The following is a 14716-nucleotide window of genomic DNA, read 5'->3' as shown; positions in this document are numbered from 1 at the left end:
GTGCCAGTTCTTTGAAAATAAGGTTAATTTTCCGCCTAGAGGAGCTGCTATTTGTTCCCTGGTAGGCGGATTTAGGGTTAAGTCACTGTGGTTGAGTTGATGTAGTGGCAGAGGTTGTGTCTGTGCCTCTGTTGTTACCTTGCCACTGTCGTCCTCTGTAGGCACCTCCCCTGGATTGGTTTCTGCCTCTGGAACGTCTATTCCTGCCCCTTTGAGATCTTGTGGAGTCAGGAAAGGACCAATTTTTGGCAGGCCAGTTCCTGCTAAACCTTGGGGGCTGAACCTGCAAGAAATCTTTAACCGTTTGAACAGATTTTGCCTTTTCTTCCATTTTCTTCATAACCTGCTGGGCAGGTGTACCAAACAAACTTGTCTTATCCATAGGAGCATCTAGCAACTTAGCTTTAACATGATCCGGAAGAGCTTGCTCCTTTAGCCATGCATGCCTTCTTATCACTGTGCCAGTCATGGCTGATCTAAATGAAGCCTCCAGTGCATCATAGCCACATTTTAAGTAATGGTTACTAACCTGTTGTATGTTATTTACCATTTCTAATACATATTTCTTATCAATATATTCATCAGTGGTTAGTTTTTTAGTTAACTGATCAAGCATAAACTCTTGGTATTGTATCATGTGAAACTGACAATTTAACGCTCTAGCTGAGAGAGTAGCTGAAGTGTAGACCTTTTTGCCCCATCTGTCTAATGACCTTGCTTCCCTTTCTGAAGGAATAGGGTTTTTTGCTATGGTCGCGGCTACTGCCTTGGGACCCTGGGATATAGTTTCGGGGTCTGCAAGTGGGGCCTTGTAAAGGTGGTGATGAGTGTCTGGCACCCTGTAAAATCTGTCTGGTTTGGCAGGGGCTGGAGGTAAAGAATCTGGTGCGGAGCAGACATCATTGAAAGCATCATCCACCACAGAGAGAACAGGAGGTATAGCTAAGGGCCTGTGCTGTGGAAGGTGCAGAAAGGTCCTAAGTCTTTTCTGGAGTCTGAAAAATCCTGTTGCTGCCATTGGAACTGCTCTCGCATGGCATGTAAGGTTTCCCCAAAGGAGAATTCTTCTGGTGGGGAAGCAGCTGGAATGGATTCTTCAGCATCAGAGTCTTCAAAATTGGAGAAAGGAGCCTCTGGCTGATCAGTTATGTCTGATTCATCGGCAGACTCATCAGAGGACACTGGCTCAGGGGGCTCTGCCCTAGGTCTCTTCTCTGGGGGCTGAGAGGCCCTGTCTGGGTGAGACTTGAGATCCTCTAATTAATGAAATTAAATCTTCTGCCAGAGTAAGCATTTGAGAACTAGAGGATGGCCTGGTTGTAGGGGGTTTAACAGGCACTGTTTTAGTAGTCTTTGCTGCTTTAGCCCTGGCGAAGGCCTTAATGGACATGGCTGCTGGAGGCCTAGCAGCACCACATGCTGGGGTAGAGACATCCAAGGGAATGGTGTCTGATAAGTCAGTGGCAACCACCGTAGTGGATAAAATTTCTGAGGCCGTTTCAAGAGTGGTAGCAGAGGCCTCAGTTGTAGAGATAGATTCAGCTGTACTTTGATCAGTTTTCTCGGTTTCGGCCGAAACCGAGACACTCGCGGTTTGCTTAACCATGGTTTCGGCCGAAACCGCGGACAGCGAGCGTCGGTCTTTATCTTTGCGTTTTTTGGCAGATTGGGTTGTCTGAGGATCCGACGGCATAATGTACGCAAAAACAGAACCGAAAAACTGTTCAGCAAACTCCGACCGACGCCTAAGCGTTCGTCGGTTGAACGAAGCACAGGCCGAACAGGCTGCTACGTCGTGGGCTGGGCCTAAACAAGGCAGACAATAAGAGTGGAAATCTTTATGAGGTATTTGTTTCCCACAGGTTAAACAATTATTAACTTTTTCTGACATCGGCTGAGGCAAGAAAGAGTCCCCAACGGGGTACTTAGCTTTAGAAGTCTTCGAAGTAGTATTCGGTAGAAGTAATCTCTGGATCCGACCGACCGGCAGTTGCGAACAGCTTCTGCTTCGGGCGCCACGCGGCAAGAAAGACTGGGGAAAATGGCGTCGGCTGATGCCTTTACACCCGAAGACCAACAGAGATGACGTCGGGTGAAGTGCGACATCAGCCGAAGCCGGACCCGGACTTTGGAATCCGGCCGACTGAAGGGCTGCCTGACGACAGGACAACCCAGTTGTTATGACTGCAGATGCATCCATGAAGGACATTCTCTGGACCACCCTTATCTAAGTCGAATCAGATAACCTGGAGGACCTGGAGGAGACAGAAGGGGGTCGAGAAACCTTTCCCATCGGATCAGAGACACAACTAGGAGAACGGCTCCGAATCGGCTCCAAGATGATCAGAGCCGAAGCAGGCTCGAGAAGCACCAAAACCTCCTTCGGCGCCGAAAGATGTGGAACCGAAGAAGCCAGCTCCAAAATGGAAAGTATTAGCTGCGGCTCCGAAACCAGTGGAACCAAGACAGTGGACCCTGCTGTCGACCCTGAATCCTGCGGCTCAGAGACCAATGGAGCAGAGGAAGGAGACACAGCTTTAGACCTCATAGCCAACAGCTCAGAGACCAGTGGAGCTGAGGAAGGGGACATCGACCTGGATCTTTTCTCCAGCGGCTCCGAAGAAGAGGACGGAGCCGGGGACTTCTTTTTCGACTTAGCCCTGGACTTTTCAGAGGGAGGAGAAACAGCTTCCTCAAAGGAGGGTTTGATTAAACCCTTCAGGATAAGTTTATTTTTTCTCTCCTGCAAAACTCTCGAAGAGAAAGCATGACAGACTCTGCAAGATCCTTGCAAGTGTTTGGCGCCAAGGCAGTATACGCAAATCGCATGACCATCTGTCAAAGACATTTTATAGCTGCACATTGCACATTTTTTAAAACCCAATGGCTCATGTTCTTTTGCTTTGGTAGACATGATGTACAAACACAAAGGGGGGGGTGGCTCTAAGTTAAACGCACAGACACAAGATAGGGCAAAGGCCCTCTAACTAAAACGGGCCTAGCTCGCCAAACAGAAGGATCCCTCACACAACAGGAATAAACAATCCCACTCAAACAAGTCAATTACCAATTACTACAATGTAGTTATGAAAATAGCTTTTGAATATAAATTTTCATACAGAAAGGCTATGAGATATGAAAAAAAAAATCACAAAAAGAGGGTACTTAGCCACAGCCAAGTTGAGACCACGTCGATACTCCAAGAGCGGCAAACGAGATCTGGGGTTTTGGGCGTGGTGCATCCTGGGATATAGGGTTGGCCCAGCCAATGAAAGACTTCGTGCTTGTCAGAACGGCCGAGTTGGAGCTGATTCTCTGCTCCGAGCCCATCAGTATTGAATGTAGGCGAGATAGGATCACATTACATCAGACGTTTAATAGTTCGCTTGTTAAACCTAGCACAAAACTGACAACCAGTGACGTCGTGGTCAGGGCCTAGGCATGGAATACAATAGGAGTGGAAATCCTTAGAAGGTATTTGCTTCCCACAAGAAATAAGTTATTAACTTTTACTGACATCGGTCTGAAGCAAGAAAAAAAGTTTCCCCAACGGGGTACTTAGCTTTTTTAGAAGACTCTGGTTCTGGATTCGGAATGAAAATCTCATGAGTCAGCCGACCGGCACTTGCGAACTGCTTCTGCTTCGGGCACTGCACGGCAAGAAAGACTGAAGAAAATGGCATCGGCTGCATCTTATATACCCCTGTCGCACTGACATCAGGAAAGAGGCGACAGCAAACTACGCCGGACCAAGACTTTGGAACTCTGGCCGACTGCTGGACTGCCTGACGGCAGGATAACCCAAGTGTAATGACTGCAGCAGTGTAACACTATGAACATCACTGTTTTTGTTTTAACTAGAAGGCCAACGACATTCGGACTGCAGATCTCTCCAGGACCAACAATTAACAAAATGGTAAAATATAGAAGGTTCTGGGGGGGGGGGGGGGTTAAGAGGACTACACAAAATCAAGTTTTCAGCAAGCTCACTGACTGCATTTTCTTGCAATCCTTGGACATGGTTGCAAAGTGGAAGGCTTTGCATACATATTCACTGTTTAATGCACATGCACTGTCACAATGCATACTTATTCCCTACTACTGCAAAATCGTCTTGCAAAAAACACCCAACCCCTAGGAGATAACACTGCATTTCCCCATGTGTTTTCTTTTTTTACACCACCGGCACACTCCAATTTTTCAGAAACGGTACTGAATTCCCCCAACTGTAATTTAATAACAAAGGAATGAGAGAAGAGGAAAAAAGCAAAGATCTCAAAGAAATCTCCATCCTCCAGATGTTTTCTTTTCTCTATATCAAGAAGTCCGTGCCCAATGCGGTTTAATTTCTTTACCAAGTCTTTCCCTACCACCAATTATGTGGTTTCTATAAATTTGATTGTTCAAAACTAGTTTCAGATAGGAAGTTTTACAGGTTAGACTTACTATGCTCCATAGTTCTTCATACCCACAGTTTTTCATATGTGACTATCTTGTCGGGGGGGTCAAGAAGTGCACACTCTCAGCTAAAATGTACTTACCAGTTCATCTGAAGAATAATTAATAAAATAATTATACTGCATCACAAACTGGTTGGTACTTCTAATTTCTGCATCTATTCATATAAATGCAGCATTTCAGGCAGTCCTTAAATTAACACTGAAAGCCCTAACACCTCTGTGAAGTGACAAACTTAATGCTACAAATAAACTCGTTCAGTGTAAATGCCTGCAACCTTGGAAAGCAATTGCTCAAGTACATCATGCATGTACTACACAAAACTCCGATTTTTAACCAGCTTGCTTTGAAGACGATTTAAGTACATAATACAGTTTTCAGTTCACAGAGAAGGGCTGTTCAGTTAAAAAAAAAAAGTCTGGGAAACCACTTGCTCGCTGCTGTACTTTCACTGTAACTAAATGAAAAAAAAAATAAACATCTACTACTACAAGTCACACAAAAGGGCAAACTGCACTGTAGGGAAAAATGAGTCTCTATAAAAATCAGACTCATTAATATTGCAGGCCAACATGGCCATTTTGGGTAAGTGAAATTAAAATAAATCTAACAGTGATTCAAATGCCTTAATACAGAACACCAGAAGGCAGGATAAAGAATTTCTGTAGTTTCAGGATGGAGCTTTCATATAAGGAAAAAAGGACAGGTGCCTACATGACTTAATTTTTTGTGTCTGAGCTTATAATGTAGCATTTGTACAGCAGAGAGGGTAAAAGTACAGTTGTGTACACTTACCATAAAATGTAGATGTTAGAGTGTATTCACTGTTGCAGTCATTACATTTGGGTTATCTGCTTGCAGGTAGCCCTCAGCCGGCCTGATTATCAAAGTCTTGGGTCCTGCGTCTGTTGCAGTCTCTTCCATAACGTCAAGTAGTCAGGGGTATAAAGCATGCAGCAGATGCCATTACAGTTTTTCTTGCCCCAGAGGTCAGGTGCCCCATAATGGGAAGCAATTATATACAAGGTTACACCTACAACAAAAAGCAAATACACCAGAAAGCTTAAATACAGTAAACAAGAGGAGAGGTATAGCCAATAGAAGTCAGGGGGATGGAGGGAAAATAACCAGGAGTGCAACAGTGAATACTCTCAAACATCTACATTTATGGTATGTGTACACAACTGTACTATATTCTTCATGTTTCACTGTTACAGTCATTAAATTTGGGTAGATTCCCAAAGCTAAGGATGGGAGGAGGAATTTAGATATCATAAGGACCAGCAATACGGCCCTGCAAGACTGCTGTGGCAAAGCCAACTCTGGATTTAGAAAAAATTGGCAGATGGTAATGCTTGGTGAAAGTATGTACAGAACTCTAAGTAGCAGCTTCTAGGATGTACATGGTAGGGACACCTCTAAGAAAGGCTGTAGAGGTAGATGCAGCCCTGGTATAGTGGGGTCTGATCCCCTGTGGAATAGGTTCTCCACAGTGCTTATAGCAGAAATGAATGCAATGGCCTATCCATTTAGAAATAAATAGTTTGCTTTGAAATAGCCTTCCCCTCTCCCCCTGCAGCAAATGCCACCAGCAGTTCAGATTTCCTTTGAGGTTTAGTCCTGTCCAAGTAGAAAGTACAGTTGAGTACACTTGCCATAAAATGTAGATGTTAGAGTGTATTCACTGTTGCAGTCATTACACTTGGGTTATCCTGCTGCCTGGCTACCCTCAGTCGGCCTGGATTCCAAAGTCTAGGTCCAGCGTCGGTTGCTGTCGCCTCTTCCCTGACGTCAGTGCGCCAGGGGTATAAAAGATGCAGCAGACGCCATTTTCTTCAGTTTTTCTTGCCCCATATGTCAGGTGCCTCCAAAAGGGAAGGCTAAAAATATGCCAATAAAAAACATGCATGCACCAAAATATATTAAACCTTCATCTACATGCAAATACACCACATAGGTTGTACAGACTAGAGAAGTGCAGCCAAGTTCCAGCAAAAAGAGATGGGGGATGGTGGGTGGGTAAAGTACAGTTTTGTACCTACCATAAATGTAGATGTCCGATGGGTATGCATCTGCAGTCATAACATATGGGTTGTCCTGCCTCAGGCAGCCCTTCGGTCGGCCGGATTCCAAAGTCTGGGTCTGGCCTCGGCTGATGTCGCACTTTCCCCGACGTCAGAGCATCTGGGGTATAAAAGCATCAGCCGATGCCATTTTCCTCTGTTTCTTGCCCCAGATGCCAGGTGCCCTCTAGGAAGGCCAAATTTGGAGGAATGCAGTAAAATTCCAAACATTTTCCAAATATATATATATATATATATATATATATATTACACACACACACACACACACATACATACACATATATATATATATACACAAATAAATACACCATAATAGATCCCCCAGCTAGCTAATGGAGAGGTAAGTACCCTAGGAATACCACAGTGGGGAAGGAGGGAGGGTAACCCTGACTGCAGATGCATACCTATCGGACATCTACATTTATGGTAGGTACAAAACCGTACTATGTCCTTCAAGGATGCATCTGCAGTCATAACATATGGATAGAATACCATAGCCAATCTGGGGGAGGAGGTACTAAGAAAAGGATGGTGTAGTTAAGATCCCCTGCAGGACTGCTGTAGCAAAACCCGCTCTGGATCTGGAGTATAAAGGTAAATTGTAATGTTTGGCAAATGTATGCACGGAGCTCCATGTAGCAGCTTCTAAAATGTCCTTGGTAGCCACCCCTCTTAGGAAGGCTGTAGTGGTGGCTGTGGCCCTTGTTGAATGAGGCGTGATGTTTGCAGGAACTGTCTTTCCATGAAAGGGGTAACAAAATCGAATGCAATTTCCTATCCACTTTGAAATTGTCTGTTTGGAAATTGCTTTTCCTTGTACCGCAGCAGCATATGCTACAAGGAGTTGGTCAGTTTTTCTGAAACTTTTAGTTCTGTCCAAGTAGTAGCGTAGTGGTCTGTGTATATCCAGAGTGTGTAGAAGTTTTTCCCCTTTGTTTCGTGGATTTGGGAAGAATGTAGGCAAGTGAATAGCTTGGTTCAGGGATACCCTAGATATCACCTTTGGCATAAAAGTAGGATTGGTTCTTAGTAAAACTCTGTCCTGATGGAAGATAAGAAATGGCTGTATTGGCATTAACGCTTGTAACTCAGATACTCTTCTTGCTGAAGTCATGGCCAGAAGGAATGCAGTTTTCCAACACAGAAACTGTAGATCCGCCGATGCTGCTGATTCAAAGAGAGGAAGTGTTAGTTTCTCCAGTACAAAGTTGAGATCCCAAGTAGGTAAAAGTACAGTTTTGTACCTACCATAAATGTAGATGTCCGAACAGGATAGCATCTGCAGTCCTAACAAATGGGTTGTCCTGTCGTCAGGCAGCCCTTCGGTCGGCTGGATTCCAAAGTCTGGGTCTGGCCTCGGCTGGTGTCGCACTTCACCTGACGTCATCTCTGCTGGTCTTCGGGTATAAAGGCATCAGCCGACGCCATTTTCCTCAGTGTTTCTTGCCCCAGATGCCAGTTGCCCTCTTGGAAAACTAAATTTTGGGTAAATGCCAATGTTTCCAAAAAAAATAGGCAAACACAAAAAATAAGCATGTATGTACATATATACAAACAAATACACCATAAGAGATCCCCCCCTAGCTAGCTATTAGGAGGGTAAATACCCTAGGAGTACCACAGAGGGGAAGGAGGGTGGGTAATCCTGACTGCAGATGCTATCCTGTTCGGACATCTACATTTATGGTAGGTACAAAACTGTACTATGTCCTTCAAGGATGCATCTGCAGTCCTAACAAATGGGTAGAATACCATAGCCAACCTAGGGGAGGAGGAAGAAGAATTATGGTGTAGTTAGGATCCCTTGCAATACAGCAGTGGCAAACCCTGCTCGGGATCTAGAGTATAGAGGTAAGTTGTAATGCTTGGCAAATGTATGCACGGAGGTCCAAGTAGCCGCCTCAATAATGTCCTTGGTAGCCACTCCTCGTAAGAAAGCTGTGGTAGTGGCTGTAGCCTTTGTGGAGTGAGGTCTTATGTTCTGTGGAATTTGCTTTCCATGGTAGGAGTAACAGAATCTTATGCAATTTCCTATCCACTTGTAGATTGTCTGTTTGGAAATTGCTTTTCCTTCCCTTCCTGTTGCATAAGCTACTAGAAGCTGGTCAGTTTTTCTATTGCCCTTGGTTCTGTCCAGGTAGTAGCGCAACTGCCTATGTACATCCAAGGTATGCAGCAGTCTTTCCCCCCTGTTCTGTGGATTGGGAAAGAAGGTAGGTAGGTGGATTGCCTGGTTTAGAGACACTCTGGATACCACCTTAGGCATAAATGTAGGATTAGTTCTCATGGACACTATCTTGATGGAAGATTAGGAAGGGTTGTACTGCCATCAAGGCTTGTAGTTCCGAAACCCTTCTTGCTGAAGTAATTGCCAGTAGGAAAGCGGTTTTCCAGGATAGGTGTTGAAGATCTGCTGTTGCTGCTGGTTCAAATGGAGGGAGTGTCAATTTTTCTAGCACAAAGTTCAAGTCCCATGCTGGTAATGGTGGTATCCTAGGAGGTTTTACATTCTTGATTCCTCTGAGGAACTGCCCGAGTAGAGGGTGTGAGAAGACAGGGGGATCAAAGCTGTATTCTGCAGAAATAGCTGATGCATGTATCTTGATGGAGGAATAGGACAGGCCTGTATGTAGAAGCTCTGCCAAGTACTCCAGGATGTTAGCAATATCTATCTTTGACACATCTTTTCCTCTTTCAGTACTCCAAATGACAAACCTTTTCCATTTTCCTGCATAGTTCCTTCTTGTTGAAGGTCTGCGGGCCTCAAGGATAATGTCTTTAACCCTTTGGGATAAATCTGGGTTAGTTGCTGTTATGTAATGTTCCAGGCAGTCAGTTGCAGAGTTTTTAGGTTTGGATGCATGATGTTGTAGTCGTTCTGAGTTGACATCAATGGCATCAGGGGTAGTGTCCACGTTCTCCCCCGAGACATGCTCCTCAGCAATGGATACCAGTGTTGTCTTGGCCAATTTGGAGCTATCAGAATTATCCTTGGACGTTCCTCTTTGATTTTCAGTAGTACCTTGTGCATCAAAGGAAGAGTTGGAAATGCATATGCTGTCAGGCCTTTCCAACTGAAGGATAGAGAGTCCACCTTCCATGCAAGTGGGTGGTATCTCCTTGTGCAGAATTTCTTGAGCTGGTGGTTGAGTGGGGATGCGAATAGGTCTATTTGTGGCATTCCCCATTTCTTTGTGATGGCCTTGAAGATGTCCGGGTGTAGCATCCATTCGTGAGCATCCGAGGTAGTTCTGCTTAACATGTCTGCTAGGATGTTTTCTTTCCGGTACAAATATTGCCTGTAACTGGATGTTGTAGCTCAGAGCCATATTCCATAGGTCCAGAGTCATTCGGCATAGGGGGTATGAATGAGTGCCTCCCTGTTTGTTGATGTACCACATGACTGTGGTGTTGTCTGCCCTTATCATTAAATGGCCTTCTTTGAGGAATGGTCTGAAATTCTGGATTGCTAGTTTTACTGCCAGCATTTCTTTTTGATTTATGTGCAGGTGCAGCTGATCTGGAGTCCATAATCCTTGTATACATTTGTCCAGCATGTGTGCCCCCCAACCTAGGTCTGAGGCGTCCTTTGTGATGGTTTGGCTTGCTTGAAAGTTGTGGAAGGGCAAGCCTGGGTTTGACTGGCATGCTTGAGCCCACCATAGGAACTCTTGTTTCAGGCATGGGATTACTGGTATTTCGGTTTCTAAGCTGTGCCTAAATTCTTTAGGTACCACTGTAGCTTTCTCATATGTAGTCTGGCATGGGGGACCAGGATTATGCATGATGCCATGAAGCCCAAGGCCTGCAGTACTTTCCTTGCTGTTAATTTGTTCTGCTTTGTTAATGCCAAGAAGTAAAGAGGGAGTTGTTCTTGTTTTTCTGCAGTTAGGAATGCCATCTGTTTGACTGTGTCCAATTCTGCACCCAAGAATGTTCTTGTTTGGGATGGTATCAGTCTTGACTTTTTTAAATTGACTGTGTATCCCAGGGCTTGTAGTAAGTAAATGACTCTTTGTAAGTCTTTTGTCAGCTTGCTTTTGTTGTCCGCTTGTATCAGGCAGTCGTCCAGGTATGGATAAATTTTGATTCCCTGTAGCCTGCAATGAGCGATTACTGATGCCAGGCATTTTGTGAATACTCTGGGCAGTAGATAAGCCAAAGGGCAATGCTGAGAATTGATAATGCTCTGATCCTGCAAGAAATCTGAGGTATCTTCTGCAATTTGGTCGTATGGGGACATGCAGGTATGCCTCCTTGAGATCTAGAGTTACCAGCCAACACTCCTTGCCCAGCATGGGAAGAAGTTGCTGTAGGGTCAGCATTTTGAATTTTGGAACAATGATAAATGTGTTTAAGGCGGACAGGTCGAGAATAGGTCTCCAACTTTTCTCTTTTCTTGGTACTAGGAAGAGTCTGGAATAGAATCCTTTGCCCTGTTCTGTAGGTGGTACCCTTTCCACAGCTCTCATCTTTGTTAATTGAGCTATCTGCTTTAGAGCTTCTGTTTTTTGATATAGAGGTAGGTTTGGCATTCCTCTTTTTACTGGTAAGGTGTGGAAATGAAACCTGTAGCCTTGGTCTATAGTTTGCAAAATCCACTTGTCTCTTGTGATATAGTGCCAATTTTTTGAAAATAAGGCTAACTTTCCACCTAAGGGTGCTGCTATTTGTTCCCTGGTAGGCGGTGTCAGAGCCAAGTCACTGTGATTGTCCTGTTGCAGTGGCAGTGGTTGTGTCTGTGCCTCATTGGTTATTGCCTTGCCACTGGCGTCCTCTGTAGGCACCTCCTCTGGATTGATTTCTGCCTCTGGAACGTCTATTCCTGCCTCTCTGAGATTTAGAGGAGTCTGGAAAGGACCAATTTTTGGAAGGCCAGCTCCTGCTAAACCTTGGGGCTGAACCTGTAAGAAATCTTTAACTGTTTGTACAGATTTTGCCTTCTCTTCCATTTTCTTCATTACTTGCTGGGCAGGAGAACCAAATAGACTGACCTTATCCATAGGAGCATCTAAAAGCTTTGCTTTAACATGATCCGGCAAGACCTGTTCTTTCAACCATGCATGCCTTCTTATAACTGTGCCAGTCATGGCTGATCTAAATGAAGCCTCCAGTGCATCATAGCCACATTTTAAGGAATGGTTACTAACCTGCTGAATGTTATTCACCATTTCTAAAACATATTTCTTATCTAAGGAATCATCAGAGGACAGTTTCTTAGTTAACTGATCAAGCATAAACTCTTGGTATTGGATCATATGAAACTGACACTTCAAAGCTCTAGCTGAGAGAGTAGCAGAGGTGTAAACTTTTTTACCCCATCTCTCTAAGGACCTGGATTCCCTTTCAGAAGGGAGGGGTTTTTTTTGCTGCGGTCGAAGCTACTGCCTTAGGCCCCTGGGAGATAGTCTCAGGATCTGCAAGGGGAGCCTTGTATAGGTGGTGATGAGTGTCCGGTATCCTGTAAAACCTATCGGGCTTGGCAGGGGCTGGAGGTAAAGTATAAGGAGCAGTGCAAACATCATTAAATGCATCATCCACAACAGGAAGAACTGGAGGTATAGCTAAGGGCCTATGTTGCGGTAAATGTAGGAAGGTCCTAAGCCTTTTTCTTGAATCAGAGAAATCTTGTCCCTGCCATTGGAATTGCTCTCTCATGGCATGTAAGTTTTCCCCAAATGAAAATTCCTCTGGTGGAGAGGCAGAAGGAATAGATTCCTCAGCATCGGAATCTTCATAAGTAGAAAAGGGAGCCTCTGGATGGTCAGTATTGTCTGAATCATCAGAAGAATCATCTGAGGACACTGGCTCAGGGGGCTCTGCTCTAGGTCTCTTTTCTGGAGGCTGAGAGGCCCTGTCTGGGTGAGATTGGGATCCCCTTATTAAAGAGATGAGATCCTCTGCCAGAGTAAGCATTTGAGAACTGGAACTGGGCCTGTGTGAGGGGGGCTTAACAGGCACAGATTTAGCAGATTTGGCTGCTTTAGCCCTGGCAAAGGCCTTTATAGACATGGCTGCAGGAGGCCTAGCAGCACCACGTGCTGGGGTAGAGACATCCAAAGGGATGGTGTCCGATAATTCTGGAGGAACCACATTAATAGGCAAAACTTCAGAGGCCGATTCAACTAGGGTAGCAGGAGCCTCGGTAGTAGTCATGGATTCGGCTGAAGATTGACCCGTTTGCTCGGTTTCGGTCTTTTTCTTTGCGTTTAACAACTTGAGAAGTCGGAGGATCCGACGGCATAATGTACGCAAAATCTGAGCCAAAAAACTGTTCAGCAAACTCCGACCGACGTCCAAGCGTTTGTCGGCTGAAGGAAGCACAGGCTAAACAGGCTGCTACGTCGTGGTCTGGGCCTAAACAAGGTAAGCAGTAAGAGTGGAAATCTTTAGGAGGTATTTGTTTCCCACAAGTTAAACAGTTATTCACTTTTTCTGACATCGGCTGAGGCAAGAAAGAGTCCCCAACGGGGTACTTAGCTTTTAGAAGTCTTCGAAGTAGTATTCGGTAGTAGTAATCTCTGGATCTGACCGACCGGCACTTGCGAACAGCTTCTGCTTCGGGCGCCACGCGGCAAGAAAGACTGAGGAAAATGGCGTCGGCTGATGCCTTTATACCCGAAGACCAGCAGAGATGACGTCGGGTGAAGTGCGACACCAGCCGAGGCCAGACCCAGACTTTGGAATCCGGCCGACAGAAGGGCTGCCTGACGACAGGACAACCCATTTGTTAGGACTGCAGATGCATCCTTGAAGGACATGGGGGTTTTCTTGGAGGATTGATGTTTTTGATCCCTCTCAGAAATTGCCTGAGGAGAGGGTGCGAGAAGATAGGTGGATCCACATTGTATTCTGCTGAAATTGCTGAGGCATGAATCTTAATGGAAGAATAGGACAGGCCGTTGTGGAACAATTCTGCTAAGTATTCCAGAATATATGTGTCATACTCGCCACTGACACATCTAAGCCTTTTGTTGTGTTCCAAATGAGAAATCTTTTCCATTTTGCTGAGTATGTCCTCCTTGTGGAAGGCTGTTGAGCTTCCATAATAATGTCCTTTACTCTCTGTGATAAGTTGTTATGAGGGGGATTTATGGAATTTTCCAGGCAGTTAGTTGCAATATTTTCAAGTTGGGATGCATGATCTTGAAGTTGTTCTGCGTCAGAAGAAGAGGCCATAGGGGGAGAGGCCATGGTTGCGTCTGACATGCTCCTCAATAGTGGGTACCAGTGCTGCCTTGGCCAGTCTGGAGCTATCAGAATCACTCTTGGCTGTTCTGCCCTGATCTTCAGTAAAACCTTGGACATTAATGGGAGAGGTGGGAAGGCATATACTTTTAAAGCTTTCCAGCTGAAAGAGAGGGAGTCCCACCCCTCCAAGCTTTTGGGTGATATGTCCTTGAGCAGAATGTCTTCAGTTGATGGTTGTGGGGGGAGGCGAACAGATCTCCGGCTTTCCCCATGCTTTTGTTAGGAGTAGGAAGATATCTGGGTGCAGCATCCATTCGTGTGCATCCATGGTAGTTCTGCTTAAGATGTCTGCCAGTACATTTTCTTTCCCTGGCATGAACTGGGACTGTAGTTGGATATTGAGTTTCAGGCACAGCTCCCATAGATTCATAGTCAGCCTGCATAGAGGCTAGGAATGTGTGCCTCCCTGCTTGTTTATGTACCACATGACTGTGGTGTTGTCTGTCCTTATTAACAGGTGACCTTGATGTAGGAAAGGTTTGAAGGCCTCGATTGCGTGCATCACTGCCAGCATTTCTTTTTGATTTATGTGCATGCGCAGCTGTCCTTGAGACCATAGGCCTTGGATACATTTGCCCTCCATGTGTGCTCCCCATCCTCTGTCTGAAGTGTCCGTGGTGATTGTTTGCTTTGTTCTTGGTTTGTTGAAAGGCAACCCTCTGTTGGACTGGCAGGCACGAGCCCACCACAGGAATTCCTTTTGAAGGCAAGGAATAATTGGTATCAAAGCTTCTAAACTGTGACTGTGCTGAGACCATACACTCCTTAGGTACCATTGTAAATTTTCTCATATGCAGCCTGGCCTGTGGAATCAGAATTATGCAGGATGCCATGCAACCCAGGGCCTGCAGGATTTTCCTTGCAGTTAGCTGAGTTTGTCTTGTCAGATTCATGAAGTAATCCAGAAGTTGTTTTTGTTTTTC

General features: G+C 45.1%; 1 long non-coding RNA gene across 1 annotated transcript in view; it reads right to left on the bottom strand.

Annotated features, from left to right (window-relative positions):
• LOC122811074 overlaps window positions 1-14716 on the bottom strand; it is a 386835-nt gene that overhangs the window by 197094 nt on the left and 175025 nt on the right. The gene's annotated exons all lie outside the window — the stretch shown is intronic.

Source organism: Protopterus annectens, chromosome 9.part0 (genome assembly GCF_019279795.1).
Source record: "Protopterus annectens isolate FY-2018-M chromosome 9.part0, PAN1.0, whole genome shotgun sequence".
Lineage (NCBI taxonomy): Eukaryota > Metazoa > Chordata > Ceratodontiformes > Protopteridae > Protopterus > Protopterus annectens.
The sequence above is the reverse complement of the archived record's forward strand: the minus strand, read 5'-3'. Positions and strand labels throughout refer to the sequence as shown.